At 41.1% G+C, this 26,142-nt stretch overlaps 1 long non-coding RNA gene across 2 annotated transcripts in view; it reads left to right on the plus strand.

Annotated features, from left to right (window-relative positions):
• LOC138068232 (uncharacterized) overlaps positions 1–26,142 on the plus strand; it is a 111,961-nt gene that overhangs the window by 76,755 nt on the left and 9,064 nt on the right. Inside the window, exon 4 of one of the 2 annotated variants that reach the window (XR_011142966.1) lies at positions 23,647–23,808. The exons of the other annotated variant lie outside the window; for it this stretch is intronic. This is a non-coding gene — a long non-coding RNA (uncharacterized lncRNA). The remainder of the gene's footprint in view (positions 1–23,646; positions 23,809–26,142) is intronic. 2 annotated transcript variants of the gene reach the window in all.

The following is a 26,142-nucleotide window of genomic DNA, read 5'->3' on the forward strand; positions in this document are numbered from 1 at the left end:
ACCTTTGAAGCACAGGAAAATACCTGAAGATCTTGTGTTTAAAGAATATCTAAAAACGCTTTACAAACTGCCAGCCACGTTTTCAGCTACACATCTTGTCTGTCGGCTATTTATGTGAGTACCCATGAAGGAAGGGTTCCCTGTGTTCTCTGCAGACTGTGCCGTTACGCTCAGATCCCTCCACGCAGAGTTTTACGATAATTTGCTTTTTAACGTTTTTTTTTTTTTTTTTTTTTTTGTTACTTGTTCGCTAGATGCCAGTGTAATAATTTGATCTGCCCGGCGTTTTTAAACCTAAAAATAAAGTTACGTTTCACTGACTGACACAAAAGACTTGATAATATCATAGAGACCTATGTATAAAATTAACTGAGTTGATTCCTAATCTGCTGCTGTATAATGTAAAAAAAAAATATATAAGTTGTTTATGGCTCTAACCTAATAAAATGAATTGTCATTTGTGGTTTTAATACCTGTACATGAAACGTATGTACTTCATCGAGTGTTTATAAAAAAGGAATAGAGTCCCTCACTACTTAAGAGAGGTCATCTTACTAAAAGTAGGCTTGTACCACAAAGCCTTTTTTTTCCTTCTCTTTTTTCCTTTTTAGGTCGGATGATTCAGGTTTTCCTCAGCACTTTTAACCCCTTGCTGACTGAGCTAGCTTTTCTAGGGGCAGCAATGCTCCTAGTCTGTTACTGAAAAAAATTGCTGCCTGTGATAGGGTAGTACGGTCTCACTTTGTTTTGTTCTGTTTTCTCTCTGTTTCTTACTCCTTGGCTACTTTCCATTTTCCCTTAGCGCTTAGATAATAAATATCCTGATAAACATCCCTCTTCAGTTGTTCTTTCACCTCTCACACTTACCCCTCTTAGCACAGAGATCCATACGTAAGAGACAGAAAAAGGTGGACTGTATCTCACCTCATCTGCCTGCTTTCCTTGAGAATCTGGACTTGCTTGCTGGATCTTACGCTGTTATTTTTTATTCCCCCAATAATAAAATGAGTGTACGCTTTCATTCCACAGGGTTACATCCCCAACTCAGACTTGTAAAGCTACTGGAATTGAATATGAATATACTGCGAGTTAGAATCTCTGGCTCCCTCCCTGTACTCTGCTGCGACATAATCGCGTTCGACACTCCTGGAAGCTTCTGCTCCCGGAGATGATGTCAGTAGTGGTTCTGGCTTTCATATTACATCAGTAGAACCTATAATTGCAGCAGAGTCCAGTACTTTGAAAAAACAGGCCGTGCTGAAGATCACAAGTCACGCGACACTGAAATAGGGTGGTATGGGCAATCCCACTCATTTAGATGAGCTGCTGTGGCGTGTAAATGTATGCTCAGCCATGCTTGATCGCACCGAACCTCTTTGAATATTTCCATTATGAAATACTGACTTACTATATTGAACTCTGAAAAGATGCAACTTACTTTATGAAGTAGAAGAAAGCGTTTCCAGTGCACTTACAGATTGTCCTGCCTTTAAATACTTGCAACAGATTTTAAAGCATTCATAGGAGATGAGACTATATAGATTGGCAATAGGTGGGTAGATTGTTTGGAGAAGGAATTATTAGAGGAGAGATGGCAGAGCTGCATTTAAAAGTGTGCTACAAAAAGGTTCGGTGGTTCCTGTCCAGGATGGCAATTCTGTACTGAACTGACCTTCATTGGAACAGTTGCCTCATTTAAAACGCAGAGGTTAAATTCTGATTTAAAAATTGCTCTGTGTCTTTCCGTGGACCGAACGCTTTGTTTTGAACTGTGAATAAGTCTTTCAGAGTCACCAGAGTTGCACAAGATTTACACCAGTATAAACGAAAGCTGAATTTGGCGCTTTATGCTCTGTGTTTTTTAGTCATGAGATAATCTTTCCATAAATCATGCACTTGAAAGGTTTTCTTGCTTCCTGCTTTTACCAATCAGATCATACAAAATGCAGGTGAACTCGTCTTCTGGCTTATAAGCGTAAGCAGAAGAGCCCCTCTAAATCCCCTTTTGTCATACCAAGCCCATTTGCCCTATTTGAAAACAAGATAGCAAGAATGACAGACTTTGTCTAAGCTAGTGGAGTTTTTTGGTCTCCTCCCTTTTTCATTTTGACCTGTACTTTGCTTTCGTTATAAAGTGAACATAGAAATTACCCTGTGGGAGTGGTGAAACTGCAGCAGAGAAACAAAAACTATTTGGATTCATCTGAAAGCTATTCATTTGCTTGCTCTTCTTTTTATTAACGGCTCGAAGCATGCAGTTTGTCTCGTTCTGACTACGTATCTTCCAGCAAGAATTGAGGTAACTCTCTGTGTGTTTCTTTCCTTTTAACGGTGCTTTATTTTTATCAGAAATGCTGCTTGTATTTTTATCACAATTCATTTCAACTACTTCAAATGTGTTTACACAGCTATACAGCAGTTTGATGGGCATGTTTTTATCTAGCTGTAGAACAGTGAGCTCCTTTTAAAGTAGCCTTTTTTTGGGGGGATCGAGTAGAGGAAAATGGGGCTTTAGATTCCTATCCAGGTTACATAGGTGAAATTCAGAACTCTCCCCGCAGAAGACTGCAAAGCTGCTTCCAGCAAACATAAGCATATTTGCAACCAGAAGGTAGTCTGCAGTGGGTTTTTGTTTTAATCACCCACATGGTACAGAGATGTTCATCTAGGTATATTGATATTGCCAGCACTTTTTGTGTTTGGGAAAGTACGTTGCTGTAAACTGATGAGCAAGTTCTCCTCGCTATTTTCTCTGAAGGGATGAGATATTTTTAGCAAGCAATTTCAGAAGCATAAGGCTTCCTGATACTTTCATTGTTAATTCACTACAAGCTGAAAATGCAGGGTCGGCAGCATTTAATTCTGAGAGGATAGTTCTCCCAAAGCATGAAAAGTGTTTTTGGTCCGTCACTGCAATTGCAGGTTGTTATGGTTATGCGATGAATGGTACGTTAACCCCGAAAGAAAATTTTGTTTGGCTGGTGTCTGAAGTGGGAGTCTTAAGAACGTCTCTTAAATATCACAAATATAACTTCACTCTCCTTAAGCCTTTGCAAGATTTTTGCACAGGGGAGGGAGGAAGGACAAACGGAAATCCTTTAGATCTTGCTAAGCTTACCTCAGATAGCCACATATGGAACTTTTCCAGAAATTTTCAATTTGGTCTATCCCACCGTTTTTCATGGGAAGGATTCCCAGCCCTCTCCGTGCAAAATCTTAACGCTAGAAAGTCTTCAGCATATCCAAGATCAGTGATTAGTGTCAGGATGTTCTAGTTCCGGGTTCTGGATGGGTTCTGGGTACGCATCTGGGTGGTCACCCAGTGTCTCCTAACATGCTGCGTAGATCTGTAAGGGGCAAGAGGAAGCTGTGCTTTTATGGGAAAGGGCAAGGTGATGGGTTTCAAAGAGACACGGAGAGAAGGACCCTCTGGTTATGCTTCCTGACTTCAAAGATATTACGAAGTGCTTGATAATATTAGTCAACCTAATTTCTAATATTTGTATTAGTTTTTAAGAGTTGAAATAGAGGTCAGTAGGCCTCTGAAAATGTAGATTTTCTGAAGTGTTCAGAGTTCACAGTATGCTGCTCAGTGGAAGCTGTATTTGTCGGTCCTCAGTGCAGAGAATGGAAAAATGACTTCAGAATCTGTAAGTCATTATTCCAGGTCTCTGCCTGTGATCTTGGGCATGTCACTGCATTCGTCTGTCCTGCATTCTCTCATTTGGAAAATTAAGATTGGTAATACTTCTCCCTCCTTTCTTCACAGTATCTCAGTGAAATTAAATTCATTAATTATCTCTGTGTTGTGTTAAAAATATTTGGTAAAAAATAAGAATTATTATCAGCTAGGAATTCTTCTACGTGGCAGTACAGATTTGATAAATAAAAAATGATTAGTTACAATAAATGGTTAAGCTGCATTCCTGTAGCAGTTAATGCCAAGCCTCCAGTTCCTTCCACTGAGTTGCAAGCAGATTAGAGCCTAAAACTAGGGTGGTTGAAGAACAGGGAGAATTTACATGCCTTTATAGTCACAAACACCAGTTGAATAAGATTTATTTAATTAAAAATACGCTCCACGTACCCAGTGGTAATACACTGTTGTATATTCTTGTATTTTTGTTGTTATACCATTTGAAGCACTCAGTTAGTTGAGCAACCGATTGATGTGACCTCAGTAGGACTTTGGCACTTTTAGCGTCCAGCCCAAATTGAAAAAAATTTCAAAATTAATTTGCCATCGTCACGGTTCTGTTTAATGATTAACTGCATATATGCATATATATTCTGGTAATGAATATTTCTCTGGACTTAACAAATAGCTCGGATTTTTAAAGGCTAGGTTCTGTTTCAGCCTATTTGGCCAAAAGATGTAAACGTGCTAACATACCTTTGCTACGTGCTGACAGGGGCTGGCCAAGTAGAGATCCAAGGTACTGAAGGTAAACGAGGTCGTATTGTCCCTTTCTACTCCATTTTAGTTGTTTTTGTGAGCAAGACCTCAGTGAACTATTTTTCAAATATGTATTTTTTACTGACAACATCCCAGTAATTTAAAAAAAGGGAGGAAAAATTAGCCTGTTCTTATGGCAAAAAAGTGGACGTAAGAAGGCCAGCCAGCCAGCCAGACCTCTACCCTCGTGTCTCTCAGTGACTTGCAGTGACTTGCTAGGTCACGTCTGATACGTGAAGCTTCACGTGCTTCGGTTCTATTGTCAGGAAAAAGAGGTTAGCGTTTGGAATTGCTCACAGGATCAAAAATTCGCTCGTGATTGTAAACCCTATAAAAACATTAGATGGAAACTTCTGTAAAAATTTGGGCCAGTGTTTCTCTACATCAACTGAGAGCAGCTTACACGTGTGAACTAAAATTTTGCAATAACAAATTGCACATACAGGCAAATAAAGAACCTACCTCTTTTTTGTCCTTTCTTTCACCTCCTCTCCCTCTAACCACAGCACACATCAAAGTATTGTCGAAAGCTGGAGCATAGGAATTTATATTTGGAGAACATTATCCATAGATGACTTCATGTTCGTTCCAGTTTTCCCTGTTCTCAGGTTCTGGAAAGATTTTGTAATTTTTTCCGTTCAGATCTCTCCTTTGAATTGAAGCCATTTTGAAACAGAAAATTATTTTGAATTCTTTAATGAAAACTTCCAAAATTTACCTCCAGCTTAAATGAAACTCCTCTAATTCTTCTTTCTACGCTGCAGAACACGCAGAGAATGAAAATAAATAGAAACTGGCATGTTTCTTATTTTGCATGTTTATTGGTGTACATGTTTGTTCATTTGTTTGTTAACTTGTAGAATTCCATGATCTTACAGAGTGGTTTGCGGTTTGGTTTGAATCGATGAGACTTTCCTGTTGTTCACATTTTAACCATTACTGGCATTTTAATATAATAGAAACAATGCAGCATAAGAACCGCAGTTCTTTGAGAACTACTGTTAGATGCTGTGGTGGTCTGTATCACTGCTTTTAGAAGATTTTAATTGTTTCTTGAACTTTTTGGCATCTTTTTATGAAGTACTTCAGAGGCACATGGTTCCTCTGTAATTGCGTGTCCAGTTGCCAAAGGCACGCTAACAAATTGGGTGACAGACACATTCCAAAATGTTTATTTTATTCACAACCCTTGATTTATAGGAGTGGCTACAACGCTTGTGGATTTTTACGTATAGTACGTGGGTTGTTGCTTTCTAGAGTTTACCCTTTATATCTGTTAACATAGTTAAACGTTGCGTCTTCTCTACTCTTTGTATTAAGATTGAGAAGAGCTTGGCTAGTACCGTAAGTGCAGGATTGAGCTGCGGCACAGCGAACTTGGTTTGATCAGACCTGTATGACTGCTGGAACATCGATTTGGTGACATATTGACAGCTGTATTTTCTTTTAAAAAGCAGCATTGCGTGCTGTACACACTGTGACAACAATATCGCTCTGAAGCAAGAGGTCACATTGATCTACAGTGGAGTTCACTGGTACTAAGATTTTTTACTGAGGTCAGTAATGAACTGAAACAACCTTTCCAGCGTTTGCTTTTCCTATTAACAGTGCCAGCTGAGGAGCTGGGAACGGCCTCCTGGAGTTTTCAGGGAAACTCATTGTTCACGTAAACCCTGAGAAGGAATTTCCCTCCTCTCTTGGCCTGCTAGTTATGCAGTGAACCATACAGTTTGCTTTAGCTGCCTGCCATCTGCATTTTATTTTTATTTTGTTTACTGACTTTCCACCCATGTAGGTGGTACTTCATAGTATCGGGATATTGTTGTGTATTCCACCTTCATTAACGGGCTGGGTATTGCCACCCTTTGTTCACGTTGAGCACTATTGCTTTATGCAAGGAGTTCGTGTTGGGGACAGAGCTACCTCTGGGAAAAACTGAAATTGGTGGAAATTTTACTTGTATTGTGTCTGCAGGATAATGGGCATTGACTGGGTTGATTGTTTCAGGGCTGTTGCTGTTTGTCTGGCATATGCGTAAACTATGTACTTTGTACTTGCCTAGCATTGTGTACTAGGACCTGTAGTCCCTGAACTGTATTGCTCTGCTGAAGATGAAAGTGGCTTCTTTATTCTCTACCCGTTGTAGCTCTGGTCAGTATCTGCCCTTTTTTTCGCCCTACTCCGTTAAGCAATAAATGTGTTGCTGTAAGAATTATTTCCTCCAGCGATGATCCTAGCCTTAGACACCACTGTGCTCTTGAGGATCTGGACGTGGTATCACCAAAAAACCCCAACCCCATGACCCCAGCAGAGGTTTTCTGCTGGTTGAGCTAAGGGAATCTAGTATGTAGTCAGCATAATACAGACTGCTTGGGTGGTGACTTCACCGTGGCCGCATACAAGAACGCTTACATCGACTCTGGACTAAATAACCCTGACGTTGGAGGGTTTATACAGCACTGTGCGCAGATAACCTGAGCTGTCTCTGCACAAACACGCAAGGCTGAAGTGCTGTGTTGGAGGAATGTGACTGTATTGCTTTGGGACCCGGCCTGGAGCTATGTGTTTATGCAGTGTTGAGGCCAAGCTAATAAAACCACCCAAAGATTCCAGGAGCTGGCTTTGCAAAGAATAGTATTGTTATTGATAGTTTTTCATTAACTAGATTACCCCAGCTTCCTGTTATCAGACATATTTGAGAGTTGACTGTATTATGTTATAGAAGAGTTCCTTACTCCTAGTTCATGGTCCAAAAGTTTGGCTTTTTCTTTAGAAATAGCATTAAGATGTGTGCTTTGTGTCATTCGTGATCCAAACTTTGCAAGATTGTTTTGATAGACGAGCCTTTAGTGTAACCAAGATACAAGTCACCGCGTTATTTCTTCAAAGCTAGGTGAGAGTGAAAAATAAGCTGGTGTTCATTGAATAAAATTTCCTTTTTATGTACAGGGTTTGCATCCAGCACTAACGTGATCATGGGCTCGTATGACCACATTTAGTAAAACCGTCTCGTACCAAGAGTTCTTGCTGTTGGGTAAACCAAAACATGTTATTCAGAGGGTGACTCATGGAAAACTAAGTAAAAGTTTTATAATTGGATCCTCTGCAAGTGTTAAATGGCACATCAAAATAAAATCATTAAAGTTTCCTCATATAAATCGTGTATGCTAATCCTGTATTAAAGTTCAAAGACGATTCAGTGAGTATGTATTACAAGAAGTTCATATTTGACTACCTGTGGATTTCTGAGTTTTTTTGTGATTTAGTGGAATTTGAATGTGCTGCCTGATAGTAAATCTGAAGAGCCTACCTGAACCCCACAGCAAGTTTCTGATGCAGAATACTTGTCAAATCCTCCTCTGCCATGGCTTCTGAATATTTTGAATGACCCTAACTTTAAAGCAGAAAGAAATTACGTGAAGTGAATTTTGCTCAGTTCTTCCGGAGTGAAGTTCTGTCCATACTTGCAGTGTGCGGTCTGTTTGTCGCCAGCATTATGGTCTTTGATGTCCTGCTAGCTGATCTTCTCTTTCATTTGTGCACCGGTTCTGAGACCTGAATCTTCATTCTTGAATACTTGCATGTTGAAATCTGGGCGATATCTTCCGTAACTTTAACCTTTGCCAGTGATGGAGAAGAGCTGACGTATGTCAAAGGACTAGTGGGGAGTTCTGGATGAGCTAGAGAGTCTGCTAGCATTACTGGGAATGAAATGACTGGACTCCATTGGCAAAATTTAATGCAGGTTAGAGATCTGTCTGCTTTACGTATAGTAAGGGTGTGAAAGATGACTAGTTTTCAAAGGATTGTCAGCTTTAGAAAACATGAAGCAGGTTCATTGAGTGACAAACTTGTTGGAGATTACAGCAGTGTACATTTAGCTGTGTGGGTTGGAGTAGGCTGAGTTACAGGCTAAATTGAAGTTGGGTGAAAACAGAATTTGGGCTAACCCAGAATCTGAACTATTACTCTGGGGAATGTAATGACTTACTAAGAGCAATGTATCTGGGAGGAAGTACATAGTCAAATTTTCCCTCATACTCAAACGCATAGCTGTGGATAGTAAATAAAGAAGGCACTGTCTTCTCGGGTGACCGTCCCTTAGTAGCTCTCATCTGTCTGATCTATATCCTTATTCTTTTCAAAGAGGAAATCACAGGAAAATAAGATATCGCTGACTGTGGCGGAGTGAATTTACTCACACACATGTTAGCCTAAATGGTATTACAAAATGGAACGAGTGGGGCATAGGGAATTTCCAGATCCCAAAGTGAAAATTTCAGGGAAGTACAGACAAATTTGAAGCGTTAACACTATGAACGAAAGTTGCTAGCACCTTTTTTGCTGCCGCCTATTCCTATACCTTTTGACAGGAGAGATGTGGTTTTTTTTTCACAAGACAGATACAAAAAAATAGGAACAACCCTGCCTATATTTTATTGCACACGTGATACTTGCACTGTGGAATCACAGGATAAATCAGGTTGGAAGGGAACCTCACGGAGCGCAGGTTGCGTCCAACCTCCTGCTCAGCACAGGCTCAGCTATAAGATCGGACCAAGTTATTCAGGCTTTATGGTCACATTGCTGTGAATAAATTTTCCAAAGAGTTGTGATTCTTTAGAAAAAAGCCCACCAGTGAGTTAATAGTTGGGAATATTGTGCAAACACCGTCGTAATAAAAAAAAAATAATACTTTTCAAAAGCAGGTGTGCGTTCTCAGTGATAGAGGCAAAAAAGGGTACAGGGAAGAACAGACACACAAATAATGAACTTTCTTTGACTGATCGGCCCAGTATTGATTTTTATCGCTTATCAAATTATGTCTTAAATTAGATGGTAAGTTATTGGAGGCAAGTATTGCGACCACCTTCTGAGGCTATTGTTAGAGCTCCAGGATCAGTTCACTGAAGTTAAAGGAGACTGATGGTATGCGTCTGCTGCGATTTGAATGACCGTTTTAAGCGTGGCATGTGTTTTGTCTATTTGTTTTCAACGTTTGTGAGTTCCATTAATGAACTGTGTTTGAAAAACTTGCATTTCTACATGTTTTTCATTGTCGGGTTTTTCCTTCTGAAATGATGGTGATGCATAGTCGTCCTTCAACAGTTAGCCGAGGTTGCACGTTTTACGGTGGGTTAACAGTTGTATGATGGGCTGGCTTTGTTTCGCTGCCCTCTTCTGGACAGACTGTAGCAAATCAGTTCTCATCTGTGTTTCTCCATTCACTTTATAGGCCGTTCCCTTTTTTGCTTGCCCAAGCTGCATCTTCACAGTCACTTTGATCAAGCGTAAGTCCACGCTGCCACTGAAAGGGATAGCCCCATCTTTATCCTTAACTCGAGCTTGTACCTTGTGCTGGCTGTAGGATTTGTGCAGCCTTGTAGTCAGATGGAGCAGGAACTGACCTGACTGAAAACTAACCGAACGCTAGAGTTGGCACAAGAGTAGGTGAGCATGAATGGCAGGAGAACATGCGAGTCCGTCCCTTTCAGCAAGAAACTTGAGCTTAGATCCTGTTAAAGTGACCTCAGCAGAAATAAGAGATTCAGAACTTCAAGTACACCGATTGTGTGTATTAGAGATGTATGCCGTCGATATGGCCTAACAGGCCTTACCTGAAAAGAAATATCAGGAGCCCTGGAAAAATTACTTTTTTTTTTTTTTTTTTTTTTTTAAATCAGTTTTCGTATGAATACGTTCAACTGAAATTATAGCAGTCTGGAATTGACAGAGGCATTGGACTACTACTTGTTAGTCCTTATCTAGCCCAGCATTTTAGGCATATCAGGAGTCCACGTAAAGTTAAAATGTCCGTTGAGACCTTTCTTTTTAGCAACATTTATTTTTGGAATTCCTGTATGAACTGAAAAAGAAAATAATTACCCATGTTTCGTATGCTTGAGTATGATTTTTAAAATTGAATTTCCTGACTCCGTATCTAAATGTAAGCAGACTAACTTCAGAAAGTCTTGAATACTCTCAGTAAAATATGGAGGAACATTATTACTGAACTTAAATAATATTTGAAAGGGGAGATGATTGTGATACAGTTAATAGACTTGAAAAATAAATGGGCGAATGAATTTTTTCGTGTACCTAATGGAGCTAGGGAGGGCAGAAGAGAGCAATCTCTGCTGAGGTCTGTGCAGGGACGTTGGTACACTTGACTGAAGGAAAGACTTACATGACAGATCTCAGAAATATCCATGAAATTTGGAAGAAGAGGAATACAGATAAGCCAGTTGGAAAGCAGGAAGTCCTGCGTGTTAAAATCGGTCTTTGCAGTGAGTTGTAGTTCTCGGCACTGCTTGGCACTACTGCTTGGCCAAGTAGCGTCGTATCTTGGCACTGAAGCTCAGGTTGACCAGGAAATGGTTTTCTCTCAAGTTTAATGTGGAGGGGAGGCAGCTTTACTTCTCTTTGAACACATGCCCGGTAAAGACGATTTTAAAAATGATTGCGCTTGAGCAGGTTTATAAAAATTTGTTTGGGTGACAATAAATGTTCTTCAACTTTGCCCTGAACAGCCTCTTCCTTTGAAGTTGCTGTAAATTCATTACGTGGTGTTTGCATTGTTGGGAGAAATATGTCAAAGAGACTTGCAAGGCAACTTCTATGTTATAGAAAAGTTGAAGGGGAGGAGAAATAAAGTTTCATATAAAATGAGGACCCGGATCCCAACTCGAGACTTAAAAGATGGAATCTCATTATCCTCAAGGATTTAGTCAGTATTTTCCTGTATTATCTCAGCCATTTTTCAGTTTTAATAAAAATCTTTGTCCCTCCCAGGTTCAACCTGTGGAGGATTTGCCATTCTCGTTCTGCCATTTCATTCTTCTGCAGTGGAAAAGGGATATCTTAAAACTCTGGATTATGACCTAGCTGTGGGTTAAAGAGAGGTGAGGAGGTGCAGCTGATGAGGGAGAGTAAGCTTTTAATCTTTAACAAATTGCGGTGGTAGCTAGTAAAAATGGGCTCTGAATCAGGCCTTTATTAAACGATATGCTCAGGTATCAGTATGGGTTTCAGTTGGCCCGCTAACACATAGCAAAAGTGATTGAAGGGTGAACAATGTAGAAGAGACTTAGCAACCTTCTTTAGCGTCCGAGACCTTTGTAGCCAGCAGAAGTATATTGGTATGTTTTTGGTGGGTTTTTTTTTTTCCCTTGCCTTTTTTCTCCCCCCTCATTGTATCTCTCTGGCAGACTCTAGTTCAGGGAAACGTATGGTGTTGTGGAATTTCATCCCCGGAAGGCTGGGATATGCATTTGCTTGAGTTTTCAGCGTGCAGCACTTCTGATTCTTTGTGGGTAGCTGGTCGCAACAGCTGATACCTTTCTGCTGTTTGACACATGGATACAGCGAGGCTCAGCCTGGCTAAAGGGAATTTTTGTTAGAACAGGGTGGAAGCAGGCTACCTGTCCTGTAGTTGGAGCTGTTGAAATTTCTAAGCGTGCAGGTGCAGAAATGTTGAACGATAACGATATTGTTAACAAGGTGTTCTGCAGTCAAGAAGAAAATATTCCTTCAGCCTTTCGCTTTTATTGTGAAACAGCTTTTGCCATCATGAGGAGGGGAGTTGTTGTGCAGACAGTTTATAGGAAGTATCTGTTCCTGTAAACAGCTTATTGGAATCATCTGAGATGTCAAAACAAATGTTCAAACTGGATATAGCGTAATTGAGTGGATCAGGTAGAAAACCAGCACTCCGGAGATGTGGATCCTACTATTATCTTTGACGTGCATTTTGTTATTTAAGCACATCATTTTCTTTGTACGTTAGTCGCAGTTCTGCACAGTGAATCTCATGGCTTCAGCCTGTAACTGTGACTGAGCAAACAGTCAGCAGTACAACACGGGAACAGAGGACGGGGAAAGATGGGGTTGACTGAGCACTCCTAAATAAAAGAATATGATGAAAGGGTTGCTCTGAGATAGAGCAGGTGTTAATGACTCCACAAAAAGTCCATGCGTCTGTTAGAGATCAAAGACAGACATGCGTTAAGCAGAGTTTTGACTGGGAAAGATTTGCTAGAGATGTCACAAAATTGAATGAAAACTTTACTTATTCCTGTATTTGTGCAGAACGTGATTAGATACTGCAGTAGCTGTCAGAGGCGGGAAATTTCAAGTTAGAATTGTAGATAGATAGGTAGATTAAAAAGGACCCAAGCTGCAATTACTGATTTCTGTTTGGAAAGTACCATCGTGATCTAACGGCCTCCTCAGTGTGGCAGAGTGATGCCAACCAACTGCAGTGAAGCCACAGTTAGGTGCCGGTGATTCATATCCATTTTGTGGAGTAGCTTTGAGATCTACAGATGATATAACTGCTAAGTATTATTATTAATGATTCAGAGTTTCTGGCTCCTGTTCTTATGTGCGGATCGTCAGACTGTCTTTCCCTGCCATTTTAAAATAATTGTCTCAATAACCTGAATATCTTCGAACCAGCTTGAGCTTATGTTCAGGCTCTGGCTTTACGAATGAAATCTTTCATCTGAAGCACTCGGCTTTAATTCTGCTGCTTTAATGGAATTCTCTTTCCCCAAATTTACGTGATTGAACTTGCAGTCTGTTGTGCGTTTTCTTCTCTTGCAGTGATGAATTTGCCCGAGCATCCCCAATATGTGTAGAGAAACACGTAGGTAGCTGTTTGTGTGGCATTCATTTCCACGGGCAGATAAACAATGAAGCGTTTGTGGGATTGTTGCTTGAACAATACTTCAGAAAGGCTCCCTCCCGCCTGGCTGTCAGTTCTGTTGTTGTACTTTGCTCTTGGTGACATCATTGGTGGCAGCTAAATGAAGTGCATTAATTGTTAGATGCTCTTTGACCACGGAGGTTGACTTTTCCTGGCAGCCAGTCATATTCCACAGCCAGTTTTGTATAAGAAGCTGCTAATCTAATATAATGCAGTAATTTAGCTACAAGTAATGGTAGAAATGGAGTTGGTCTGTTTATATAGATGGGAGATAAATAATTAAGGCAACTGAAGGAGCCATGTGAGTTATTTTTAAATTGTTGAAGCCTGACTCTGCATCAGCAGCATAGGCCAGAAGAGCTCTGAAATTAAAATCACCTTCTGTGTCAGAAGTTGCTTGTGATACATCTGAGGTTAGTAGTAACTAGGGGAACAACGCTGTGTTATTGTATATAGCTTCTTAAAGCTGGGGATCTCGAAGTGCGTTATAAACGTTAACGGACGAACGCTTGTAATTTGCTTGTTGTGCTCTCCCCGTCAGTGGACGGTTCTCTCGGATGTCGGCTGGGCATAGCCAGGTTCGTATTGTGGCCCAGCCACTGTCCTCGGGACAAGCTCTCAGTGCTTCAAATGAAGACTTCAGGTTTCTTCTGCAGAAGTGGTTCCCTGTGGTCTCTCCAGTTTCTTCAGAAATCTGTTTATATAAACATGGTTATCTGCTGAGAAGATCAATTTGGGCGATGAGGTTAAGGAAACTCTTTTTGCTAACTTTTTTTTTTTTTTTATAGTTGCTGAGGTGAGGCTGGCTGGCCAGGGAGTTTCCAGATGAGATACTTTAAATGAAGCAGCGCTGCAGAGGCCAGAGCAATACCATGAGTTTAAATTCTATACGTTAATAGCCACGTCCTCCTAATTTTCCTTGGGATCCATCCAGTTTGCAGTTCGCCTTCCCATACAGGGAGAGCTTAATCCCTGATGCTGTGCTCCAGAGGAATCTCTTCCGGAATGCACCTTTAATCTTCCTCCCTGGACGGTCTCCTTCCTTGACAATGTCATGTCCTCTCCAGAAATTTAAGCGTGAGGTAAAAAACATGATCAGTTTGTCATTGAGGTTGGAGACTTACTGATTAGCATAAGTAGGAAATGCAGTCCAGATCTGGTAGTGCACTTTGAACATATTACCCTTAACCATGAGACTGTTCTTCCTTCCTCACGAACATCCTTTTATTAAAGCAGAAGGATATTGCATAATCAAATCTACTTGCTGCTCTTTATGTGACTGTGTTTACTTTCAAATTATTTAAGAGTAAAAATAGCTTAATCACTTTCACTTTGCACGTTACCAGAATTTTTTATTCACTTCTCATATACTAAGCCAATGCTGCAGTGTTTCATATGGGAAGGTGAGCGGGAGAATTCTTGAGTGGAAACTAAAAGAGTAAACACTCCTACCCGAATTTTTCTATTTAAATGAGAAGATAGAGAAAAATCTACACAATAACTGATTATAAAAAAAATCCCATTTTAAGTAGCTTAAAACAGCGTTGGAAGATTGATTCCCTCGTTATTCGTCTGGCAGGACGGTTAAGTTCCTAGCTTCTCTTTTACAAAGGAAAACATCCCAAGATAACTGTCTAAAATAAGCCAGGTGAATCATGTAATGGAAGTGCCAGTTTTCTTTTCACTGACTATAAAGGGCATCCTTGTGGCTAACTCGGATGCAAACGTCTACACTGTAAGTAAGTGCTGTCATAGGGGAGAAGAATCCCATTTGTTAAGTCTCTTCCAGTTGAGACACAGAATGTTAGGAGATCTCAGCGGCTTACAAAAAAAAAGGTCTCGAACGGACTTCCAAGAGTTTTAATTTTAACGTATAAATATGTTTTTTTTTTCGTGCCAGATTTTGCAGTGGGGATTTTAATTAGGCTCAGAAATCAATCTGCCTGTCAGTGTCTTGCAGTTCTCATTTCAAAGCAGTCAGAATATACTGTGGATGTGTATTTGGAAGAGGTTCGGTGTTGTCCGGTGGAAAACCTGCAGCTGTTATTTTCAGTAAGTCCAAAAGGCTAGCTCTCAAAATGCGAAAATTGTCATAATTGCCGTATTCCCCCCCCAAACTGCTGGCTTCACGGCATTGACGTGTTCTCATAATAACAGGAGCTGCACATAAAGCCCAAACTGGAGGGGACCAAAAAGATTAAATTGAGGCTATTGCATCACTGTGTTCGAAATCAGCTTCTCTTGGGTTGTTTGCGTATTTAAGATAGAGGGCTTACTGGGTGATTTCTGAAGATACTGAAATTATATGTAGCTATATTGTCACAGTCTGTAGATATGAACACAGAAGTCTACTCTTCTGCTTTTGGGGGAATATTTGCCCAGCAGGTTGTTACTAGGTAGACATGAATATGTAAATATAAAAATAGTACTAGACTGACAGATCTAGAAAGAACCAAATTCCTTCCCAAAGAGAAAGTCTGGGATGGACGGCTTTACTTCAAGCTTTCCTATGCTGCTTCATGAATAGGTTTTGGTCCCTGACTGAAGTTAATCTTTGTGCATGAGAGCAGTTAAGTCATCTGTGGGCCGTTCAGTTCTTGGCATCCTTCTGGAGTCAGATCCTGAGTACGGGAGGGAAAATGAAATAGCTGGCTGCAGTGCTGAGGTTGAGCTTTTTGGTCTTGAAAGGGGGAAGACAATACTGCTTCTTCCATCCCAACAAGAAATATTCCTTGTCATTGCCCTTGGCATTCCTCAGTAAAATTTCTTTCCTGCTCCAGTTTGAATCGACAGTTGTTTTCTCGTTGACGCTAACGTTAGTTCCAAGGACTGAGTCAGGTGTTGAAGTGGTAACACTAAATTTTTTAATCCTCTTCTCTTAAAATTATACGTACAGGGAATGTGGAGTGCAATGCCATGACAAGTACTGTCTCTGAGTGCCCATGATCGTTATATTGGTGCTGAACTGACTTGTTCTTTTTTGAGGGAATGTCAGTTGGGGCAGATACATGCTTGTGCTAATGCACTTTTTAAATGGGCTGAGTTAAATTAAGGAACTGGCAGCGAGAACAAGCAAGAGGCCTAAAGGAAACGACGCTGCCAAACGCTGTCATCCCTGCCAGGGCCAGTACATCAGGGCACAGCGAGGCACACTCTGAAACGTGTCCGGTGCGAGAGATGACTTGCCCGTGAAGATGATTCAGTGGGTCAAGGACTGCTGCTTTTTTGCTTATCTGCTGCTGTGAAGTGCTCGGCTTGGCTGCCGTGGGAGGGTGAAGTGCTTGACCCTTTTGGAATAGCTGATTCTGGAATGGAAAAACATTGTGTTGCGCGGGTTGGCTAAATCTTTCCCCTTTGTAAGGCTGCGCCCTGAAAGACACCCTCCCTCCCATCAAAGCAGTGCAGTTTATACTAGTGATGTGCTGGAGAGGAGGTAAACTTTTTGCGTCTCTGCATGAGCTCTAAGGGATATCTCTGTCAGTAAAGCAATGAATAACTCCCATTATGCTCGGGAAAATGGAGTGAAAATATTTGAAATTTTATTAGTATCACCTGCCTGTGATTCTCAAGCAGCTGAAGGCTCTTCAGTGTTTTGAAAGACCTAAAGTATGCAGGTATCATGTAGAGGTACACGCTTTTTATATTCAGCTTGTCATATACGTTGGTTACCTCTGTAATTTCAGCTTTGCAGGCTGCCTTCGGGCTTATGGAGCAAGAAGGGCACAGCGGGGTGGAGAGAGGAGCAGAGCATGGCTGAGGTTGTGGTGGAAAGAGGCGCTCTGCCTCCAATTGCTGAAATCTCCGCAGAGTTGAAGTCTCCGGCTCCTTTCCCGTTTCCCACCTCTTCTCTCCGCTTCCTCCCTAAATACACACAGAGACTCTCCCAGGACATCGAGGGATTTACCAAGGCCACACCAAAATCAGAGTTAGAAAAGTTAGCGCTCAGGACCCTTTCTGTAGGCCAGTGCTCAGGTTGCCTTCGTGGGTGTGCGCGTTTTTAAATGCAGTTGTCCACGTATTTCAGTCCTTCGGCTGCTGCATTGTTTTACCTACCTGTACTTTTCCATCCCAGGTGAGGACGTGAGCAGGGTAAATGCGGTGTGAAGCAGTGCAAAGTCTTCTCAGCACTGGAACGTCACTGAGCTGCCAGCAGTTTCAAACCTGCCATCTAGTGGTGTAAGCAAAGAGCACTCACAATAAAGGAACCCCCCCCCCCCAAAAAACAAACAACCAAACAAACAAACCCTCTTCCCCCACAACAGTCACTCTTTCTGAAGTGCTCCCTTGTTTTGGACAGGAATGGATGCTTCTGGTTCCCGTTCCCCTCCCACTTCTCTGGGGGCTGTAGGACTGAGCTTTTTAAGGATTTCTTAATCAGAAGAATGAACGGGAATTTTTTTGGCGTATGACACGAAGTATGTGCCAGTTTAAAAGGCCTATGCCTTGATACCAAGAAAACACGGTTTACTGATTTTGTGTTGATATTGGCTCCCCTTTGAGGAACTGAATGGACCTTGAAAACACGGTAAATCTAAAGTTACAAGGCCTTTGTTTTGGGGGGAAGGGGAGAGGGAGATAACAGTTAAGTTGTCCATAGTCATGCGGTAATTCATCAACAGAGTCAAGAATAGAGCCCTGTCGTGATATGCCCTGTGTTTCTAGATTAATACTAGGATATATTCCGCACCAACTACTAAACTGCACTACTCCCTTTCATCTTTCTTTCTGCTAAAGAAGGCTGCTTGGAATGGCTAAACGAAATTGTGAAAGGCGTCCAAAATCTTTCTAAAAACCTGCATTCATCACCAAGATAAAAATAGGCCTTACAGTAAGGAGTGTTAAAAGGCATGGGTTTTATACCACAATTTGGCGTGTATATGCAGTGAATTATGGTCTGAATTAAATCTGCCTTGAGTGTTTGTCTTTGCTGTTATCTTCAGTTCAAATTCTGGCACGGGATTAGCGTTGCTCAGGTTGAAGTTTATATGTGCTCGCTGTTCCTAGGATTTTTACCTAGAGGTCATCGTGTCCTTTTCTCTTATTACCAGGAAACTTTCGTGCTGTTTGGGTTGAATTATGTGATCTGTCTGTTGTAGCTACAAGAGTAAGTCAGGAGAGCAATTCTGTACTTCCTCACATGCCCCTGGAGTCGTACTTTTCGTATCAGTATTAGAATTTAGCCTTTCCTATCAGTTCCTGCAGCTCAAGACTTTCTTTGTGCATGCCGCTTGAATGCAAGCATGTGAGAACAAATGTAAAAAAAAACCTGAGTTAAACATACAAGAATGGCCAGCAAGCTAAATGGGCAGAGAATTAAGTATGCCAGTATTAAATGCCAAAGAAAAGCAAGTTTATCTGTTATAACTTCAGGTTTGCTTATAAAGTTTGGATAAAATGCAGAAGTAGCGTTAAGAAATCAAAAGCTGGGCTTTGCACTGCCCAGAGAAGTCCTTTTCTCTACAGGATAAGATCCTCTGGCATGTTCTCTCACTCTGAACTGTGTGTGTCTTTCTGAACAGATGCGCAGAAAGCAGTAAGAGGAGTGAGGGAGCCACCGCTCGACTCTTGAATGACTGTCTAACGTCGTAATCATGGCACACTGCTAGGCTGTGGGGACTAAAACTCTCCCACTTTCCAAATAAGTTACAGAGCAATAGAAAAATGTACGAGGCTTGAGCAGCATCTCTTCTGAAAAGTTTAGTGTCGTGCTTTGTGTTGAACCTGCGTAGCGTCAGGGTATTTTAGGCATGCTTGGAACGTGCGGGAGGACCTTCTGAAAGGTTAGGCTGAGGTATGTCGTATTCGTGAATTTTGGATGTGGTACCTGCAATATACTCACCTAAACGCTTGGACGAGCTTTGCTTCCGGGTATGGATAGTAGCAAACCTTTACGTACCAGGGATGTTTCTCTCCGAAACTTTCCTGCATACAGACTTCAGGTACCTACAAGGCCCATCCCTTAGCAATTTAATCCCAAACAAGATTTAAGTTTTAATTTGCACCTGGTTTAGTTCTTGAGCCAGCTGCTGCATGCTTGCACGAGATATAAGTGCCAGCACAAGGGACATGGCCAAGAGAGAAACCGTGGCGTTTGTCAGTGAAGTGTTGCGGAAGGTACCCATAAAAATCAGGTGGAGACCGATTTATTTACTTGTATGTAGACACCTAAATGTCATTGAAATGGGTATTTTCGTTTCACCGGCTGTGTCTGTATCTACATGTTGATTAACTGTATCCACTCCAGGGAGCAATGCTTAGTCCTCACCCCACAGGAGACAAAAGTTGTTGTTTTCAAAGCAAGCTCCCTGCATTGACACTGCATAGCGTTTAGACCAAACCTCCTCTGGGCCACACGAAGACCGCCATAGGACCGTATTCAAAGCGCTGGACGTCTTTTTGTTTTGTTTTGTATTGTTCCAGTATAAAGCACCTAACGTAAAATGAGTGTGATGCTGCAGTCTACCAGTTCAGAGTTTTGGTACGCAGAGTAGCGTTTTAAGACCTGGGTGCTTAAAGAGCTGCGTTTCAGTCCTAGAGACTGGATTTGGTTTTTGTGTGGCTTGACAGTGCCTGGGAGTCCTAGAAAGTGTAGCTCTTGCTACAAGGGTGTCAGAGGACTGTATGAAGCAGCGGGAACCAAACTTGGCGCGTACTTAGCATGCTGCATCCTCAGGAGGGTTTCTGGAGCGCCCTGTCCCTGCAGCCGCACCTGGCTTGGCTCCCTCCTCAAAGAGAACGCGGGAATAAGCTAACATCCACGTTATGTGGACAGCGGTGGACTGCAGCATAGAAAGCTGTTACTTGACAGCGTTGACGTACCTACTAGCGGAATGATTTGTTCAGACAGAACAGCAAAAACAGCGTATCTGTAATAAAAGAATAAAAAAACCCAGCTTTGAGAAGGCCTGCTTCGTGCATTTGAAAATGCTTGTCTTTTGAATGTTTTATGCCAACGTTAAATCAAGTTCGCTACTTAATAGTATGTGCTGTCCCGCTCAGACAGAAGCAAGGACTGAGGACAAACCACCCCTACTACTGCGTGATTTTTCTTAAAAGTCTTTTTATATCAAAAAAGCGTATGCTTCTTAGCTATTGTCTTTTCATTTGCTGAGTAAGTTTTGATTTTATGACAGGAAATATTTGAATGTTTGTACTAGTAGGATGCAAATGTGACTTTATGACTGCAAGGCAAAAAGTATTTTATTACTAAAACTTAATGTGTAACAGGGTAATTCCATTGCACCTACTACTATACTGGCTTGATTTGTTAAAAAATAAGTTTGTACTTCCTTGAAGGCCTTATATAAGCTTTAACTGGGAATGAATCCAGCGTGTTCACTCACCAAAAAAAAAGCTGCTTCAGAACTGACTCTTTTTTAGAAATAGTCATAAGCAAGTTTATATATAGGCACTATTATTATGTACAAAACTAGGTGGAAAAAAACATTTCCTAAGAAGAACTAGCGGTTATAATATATGCTAATGGGACTTTCTTCAGCGCAAGTCATGAGGAAACCTGTTGTAGCAACGCAAGGCAAGTTTTAGAATACCCAGACCTTAACATCTCCCGAATCCTGATGTACTACAAGAGCTGAGTATTGAACAGCTCTTTGCTGCTGGTGTAAGAAAGGCATTTGATAAAAAGGCTCAGAAACTTCAGCTGGCGTCCCACATATGCAAATGCAGGTGCCGTTGTATGTTATATTTAGATTTCAGTGTTTTTCAGATCCATTTCAAGACGATTGGTAACAGCCTTACACAGTTTGATCCCTCTCTTTCATCCCCCGTGCCCAATTATTATACATGAGATCTGTCAGCCCTCTTTCAGTGATAGTCCCCGCAGCTGAACATCAGCGTGTTTGGGAACAATGAAAGGACTGTGACTTGCCAGTTTCTTTTCTTTCCTAATCAGGCAGATCCCCAAATTATTACTTGTCAGAGCTCGCTGATCAGGCGTCTGTCCTGAGCAGGTACGCTTATGTCCAACCGATGTCGGGGTTGGTTTTGTTAAGCTTCGTTGCCTGTTTACATTCTGCATCTTTTTTTTTTTTTTTGTGTGCTCTCACAGAGGTGAGGATAGGGACCGGACAAAACATGGACAGACCCATGCTTTTATGCTGTTTCTTTTTAAGGACACTTTGCCATTTTGTTCCTCGCCCCCTTCTTAATGAGCTGAATTGTTAAAATATGTTAATGTAAGTAGACACATGAGAAGGGGTGAAGCAATATACTGACACGTTGAATAATTAGATCATCTCCTGCGCAGGAAAAAACCCAAGTACGAAACAGGAACAAGAAGTCCCTCCCTCCCCCACTATAGAGGCATCAGGTCTGGCTCTTTCTGCATGCAGAAGCAGGTTAGACAATTAGATCTCTAGTATTAATTCCATTTTGTGAAATACTTGAAGATTTTGAGCATTATGTATACCGGCTGCCTTTTTTTTTTTTTTTTTTTTTTTCTTCCCCCCGAGAAGTTGGAATCTTGTTTCAGATGGCTGAATTTGTGAGCTGCGTATCCGGGATAAAACAAAAAATGAATGCTGCTGGGCTGAATTCTTAAATACCTTAGTTGTTAATCAGCCCTTCCTCGTTGAAATCGTTGTGAATTTTGTCCGGAATAGGAATTAGGTAAAAGGAGTTTTGTAAAGAGGTACCAGACGTTGTGATTGCATTTCTGATAGTATTTGTCGTTTTGACAAAGCAATGTTTCGTATTTCTTAGAGTATGTATTTCTTAAGAAAGCTAACTGCTTAGTAATCAGAAAGATGATCAGCGTTGTGAACTTACACCTGCTGGGAAGGCTGGTGACAGTAATCCATCTTTACTTACATGAATAACCACTCTCATTTGTTAAGTGTGCTTGTTTGAGTAAACATAACACTTTGCTTTTGTTCTCTTATTTAATCGTTTCCTTCGAAGAGTTAACTTTCTAAGCAGCCACAGATTAGTTCTCTCAGTTGTTTTAATTATTTTTCTTGTCACGCACGGTGAAGGTCTAGTGTTTGTGAAATGTCTTCTTTTTTTGCCCCCCCCCCGCCCCCCCCTTTCCATTGCTGCTCCAATTATGCTGGCATTGAAAACCGAACTGAAACGCTTTCTGTCGGTGGTCTTGTCGTTTTTACGGATTTCACCTTTTTTTGATTTTAGTGGTATGGATTATAATACTTTCCTTCGAGGTGGTTTGAGTGCTCCAGAATTTTGTCCTTCTGAAAGGGGGTATGTGAGACTCTTCAGCAGCTACTCACTACCGGTGGGCTTCCATGTGCTCGCAGCTGACTAATTTCCTTTTGTATTGCTGACAGGTGACTCAAAGCAAAAGCTAGCAGATGGCTACGTCGTTAGACTGGGGCCAGAGCCCTCTGAGATGAGTTTTGGAATTTCCATCAAAGCAGGGATTAGGTTCAGGATATACCGATGGCACGGAGCACGCTGTGGGAGTGTAAAGTAAGAGGAAATCATTCATAGCGAGTCATCTTGTGGTTGGGTGATTCAGGGGTCTGCTGTTGGTGGTCAGAAGGGCACGTGGCTAAGTCTACATCTCTGTGTGCTATTCAGAATGCAGACCGGCTCTAAAAACTAATTCTGCCCTTTTGATTTTTGTCCAGTGAGTTATTTCCAGAAAGGAATTACTGTATTTTCTGGAATGAGTATTGTGAAATTCTTTTTTTACAGTGGGCAAGTTTTCAGATGGTGATTTATCAACCAAGTATTTTACAGGATCATAGCTAAAAGCTCTTTAAAAAAAAAAATACATCCTGTGCGATAGGGAAAGTAAAAGCATCTCCGTTTCCAAGTGGTGGAGGAATAACTGAAAGAGCTAGTTCTTGGAATAGTAGATCCATTGGCACTGGTTGGTGATTTCCTGTGCATTTGCTGCAAGAAACATTCTGTGATGTGAGTAGGTGGTACTAAAGGGTTGTTACGAAACCAATTTTCAACCAGACGTTTTGAGTCATGTATCGGGAAGAGGGATAGCAGCTTCAGAGCTTTCTCTTTGTCTGAGCAGAACGCTTGTCGTGCACATGCAGTATATTCTGTGTTTGCATGGAACGAGACAGATTTGGAACGGATCTGGTATTACGTGAAGTGCACTTCTTTTTGTCACTCCATTTCTGTAACCGGAAACGAGAACGTGGGCTAAAAGAACTGGAAGCAGTGTGCAAGGTGCATAAGGAGCAGTTTGCTGACTGTTTTAATTGTAAGTATTTTCTCGTAGTTTTTCTCAGACATGAGAGACAAAATGGAGTTTTGTCAATGACTGATGTCTGCGCCAGAACAAGATGGTTATTTGAAGCAGTTTGGTTCTGTTCTGAAAGCAGATGGGCTGCCACTAGCAGGAGACAGTTGGCTTTTCCATCAGGAAAAAAAAGGGGTGTTTAAGGGAATTGGTCTGGCTCCTAAGCTGAGGGAATTGTTGACCTACTGACTCAGTTATGAAGAGTTAGGGAAACGGTCTTACTGTGGTTTCTTTTGTTGATGGCAGATTCAGAAGATGTCCGTGATCATACGGGTATGACTAGCAAAGGAGAGCTGGTTCTAGTGCCTGCTGCGTTTTGGATTTGTTTCGTGCCAGGAAGGAGTCGAGCTTCTGACTTCTGAATAATACCTAAACTTTGTGTGTGATACTTCTCCTGATAATACATTGGTAAGTTTATGTCCTCATTTTCAGTGCTAGCATGATACCCTCTTTACTCGGGCTGTAATTGAAAGAAAGGCTGCAACTGCTCTTTGAACAGCTCTTCTTACTGGAGCAGCTTTTGCAGAAAACTCTAGCTGGCCCAGCCACAGTTTGGGAATAAGTAAATAAGGGGCCAGACTTTGAAGATCAGGTTCATCTTTGAGAAAAGCATTTCTAAAATGCTGTTCTCTCCCTGTTTTCACCTGCTGTTGCTAGTAGGCAAAGGGGATAGGCCGGCGGTCCCTGCCCCGGGCTAGGGATCTGGCCGTCATGAGTCGCTGTTACTCTGTCAGTTTTCTGTTGCACTTCACAAGAACGAGCAGGGCTTTTAGCCTTCCCGAATTTCACATTAAAATCCGATGTCCATGCCTGGAATTGAATGTAATGACACTTTTCCTAAAATACGCCTGGCATGTAAGTGATGTTATTTTTAAGTTGCTTAGTCAATCCTAAGAAAAAAAGGGTATCGATAAACGTTTTCTCAGAAAAAAAGAATCACTGATTTACTGTTGGCTATAAGGAATTGTATTGGCTAATGGAGCTAGGTCTGAAAGTCATGCGTCCTGAATTGCGCTGTTGCCTCCCCTACTGTTTTTGGAGGGAGGGGGGGGAGGAGCTCGTGGGCAAGTCATTTATTATTCTTAGCTGTCTGATGAATAGAAGGAGGATCCTGATATTTAACTTCCCTTTAATAAAATGCTTTCCCAGTGTTATCACTGTGTTTTCCTTCTAGAGAGGAAGGTGGTTTCCTGACATATGATACTGTAGCTCTTTGCATTCCAGAAAATGGTTTTGTATGCATAGATTATTAGATGATAGGAAAAGCACGAGGGCGATTATTTAATTCATCTTACTCGGTGACACGTCTCCTCTCTCTGTACAGCGGCTGTAGTAATTGTTGGTGCTGTGCATTAATGGTCCAAAAGGAAGCAGGGAATTCGCTAGGAGTGGTTGTTTTTCTTCTCCTGGGTGGACGACACAAGGAAGCCTCGCGTTTCCAAAGGCACTCGATCCTCGAGTTGTGGCAAGGCGGCCCGCACGTTTTTTCTACCTTTTTTTTGAAATGGCAACCAAGGCGGCCGTGCACCAAACGTCCCTACAGAACTGGGAACAAACCTATTGCTTAAAAAAGGAGGGTTTAGCGTTGTACTGTATTTCCCTCTGTTAAATGCTTCCTTTGGACCTTGGGAAGAGAACTTAAGTGCTTGGTAACTTTCTAGCGAGCAGTTTTACCAAAAAGAGTGGGCGTCAGGGTCAGGGAGAAGTCACTTGGTTGTTATGTGGGTGTGAAAAGCCTAAGAAAAGGAAAGGGCGGAGGAAAATATTTGACTTGAATTAAACAAATAGAGGAGAATGTTATATGAATTAGATATTTGGATTTAGCTTTTGCCAAATATTTTTGTGAATTAACTGCATAGCTTCCTAAAATCATTTCTCTAACTCCAGGCTTATCAGAATGTTCGCAATAGGGACGGTATTCAAAAAAATAATAAAAACAAAAACGCATTGTTTTCTTTATCATTTCAGATAGAGAGAAAGGAAGTTGGAAATTTTTATAGCCCCTAAATTGTTAACTGCTAAACCTAAACTGAAGCAGTTGATCAAATTTCCTCAGGCTTACACTGGAACAGTTTCGTTTACTAAGAAATGTTAAGCAGGCCCCGTTTAAGGAAAAGCAGTTTTAGATCTTCAGTTAATTGTCCGTTTACCCACCTGCAATACTTTGAAGAGCCACAGTTCTCCTGTACTAAATCACCTGTTTTGGGGAGAAGGCTGTTACTATTTGAATGCATAGAGATCTTGGACGCCGAAAATATTTGAGAAGAACATTTTACCCTTTGAAACTTGATGAAATTTGTGTGTGTGTGTGTGTGTGTGTGTATTTGTAGTATCTCCATTTCTGTTGTAGTTCTTAAAGTGCCTTAATGTAATACAGGAGAGAGAATGTGAAGTACTTGGTGCAGAGGTTACTTTTTTCCATGCCTTTTGTGATTATCCTGACCAAAAAAAAAATGGCAGCACACGGAGAGAGTTTTTACAGCACTTTATCTTTGTAGCAGAAAACTATGTCTCTTTTTGCATTAGTAAGTGAAAGAGTTAATTTTGTAAAAATAATATATCGTGCACCATAGCTTTTTAAACACAAGCCATAAATTGGGTGCAAGGAAAAATATGACATAATCTGAAATCAGATACACAGATGTGTAATATGTCTTTTACTAAAACAACATCATACTTGAAATGTGAGGTCTATGCAGTGTCTTTAGATACATTTCATTTATGCTTATTTCTAAGAGATTC

This window comes from Struthio camelus, chromosome 1 (assembly GCF_040807025.1).
Source record: "Struthio camelus isolate bStrCam1 chromosome 1, bStrCam1.hap1, whole genome shotgun sequence".
Classification (NCBI taxonomy): domain Eukaryota; kingdom Metazoa; phylum Chordata; class Aves; order Struthioniformes; family Struthionidae; genus Struthio; species Struthio camelus.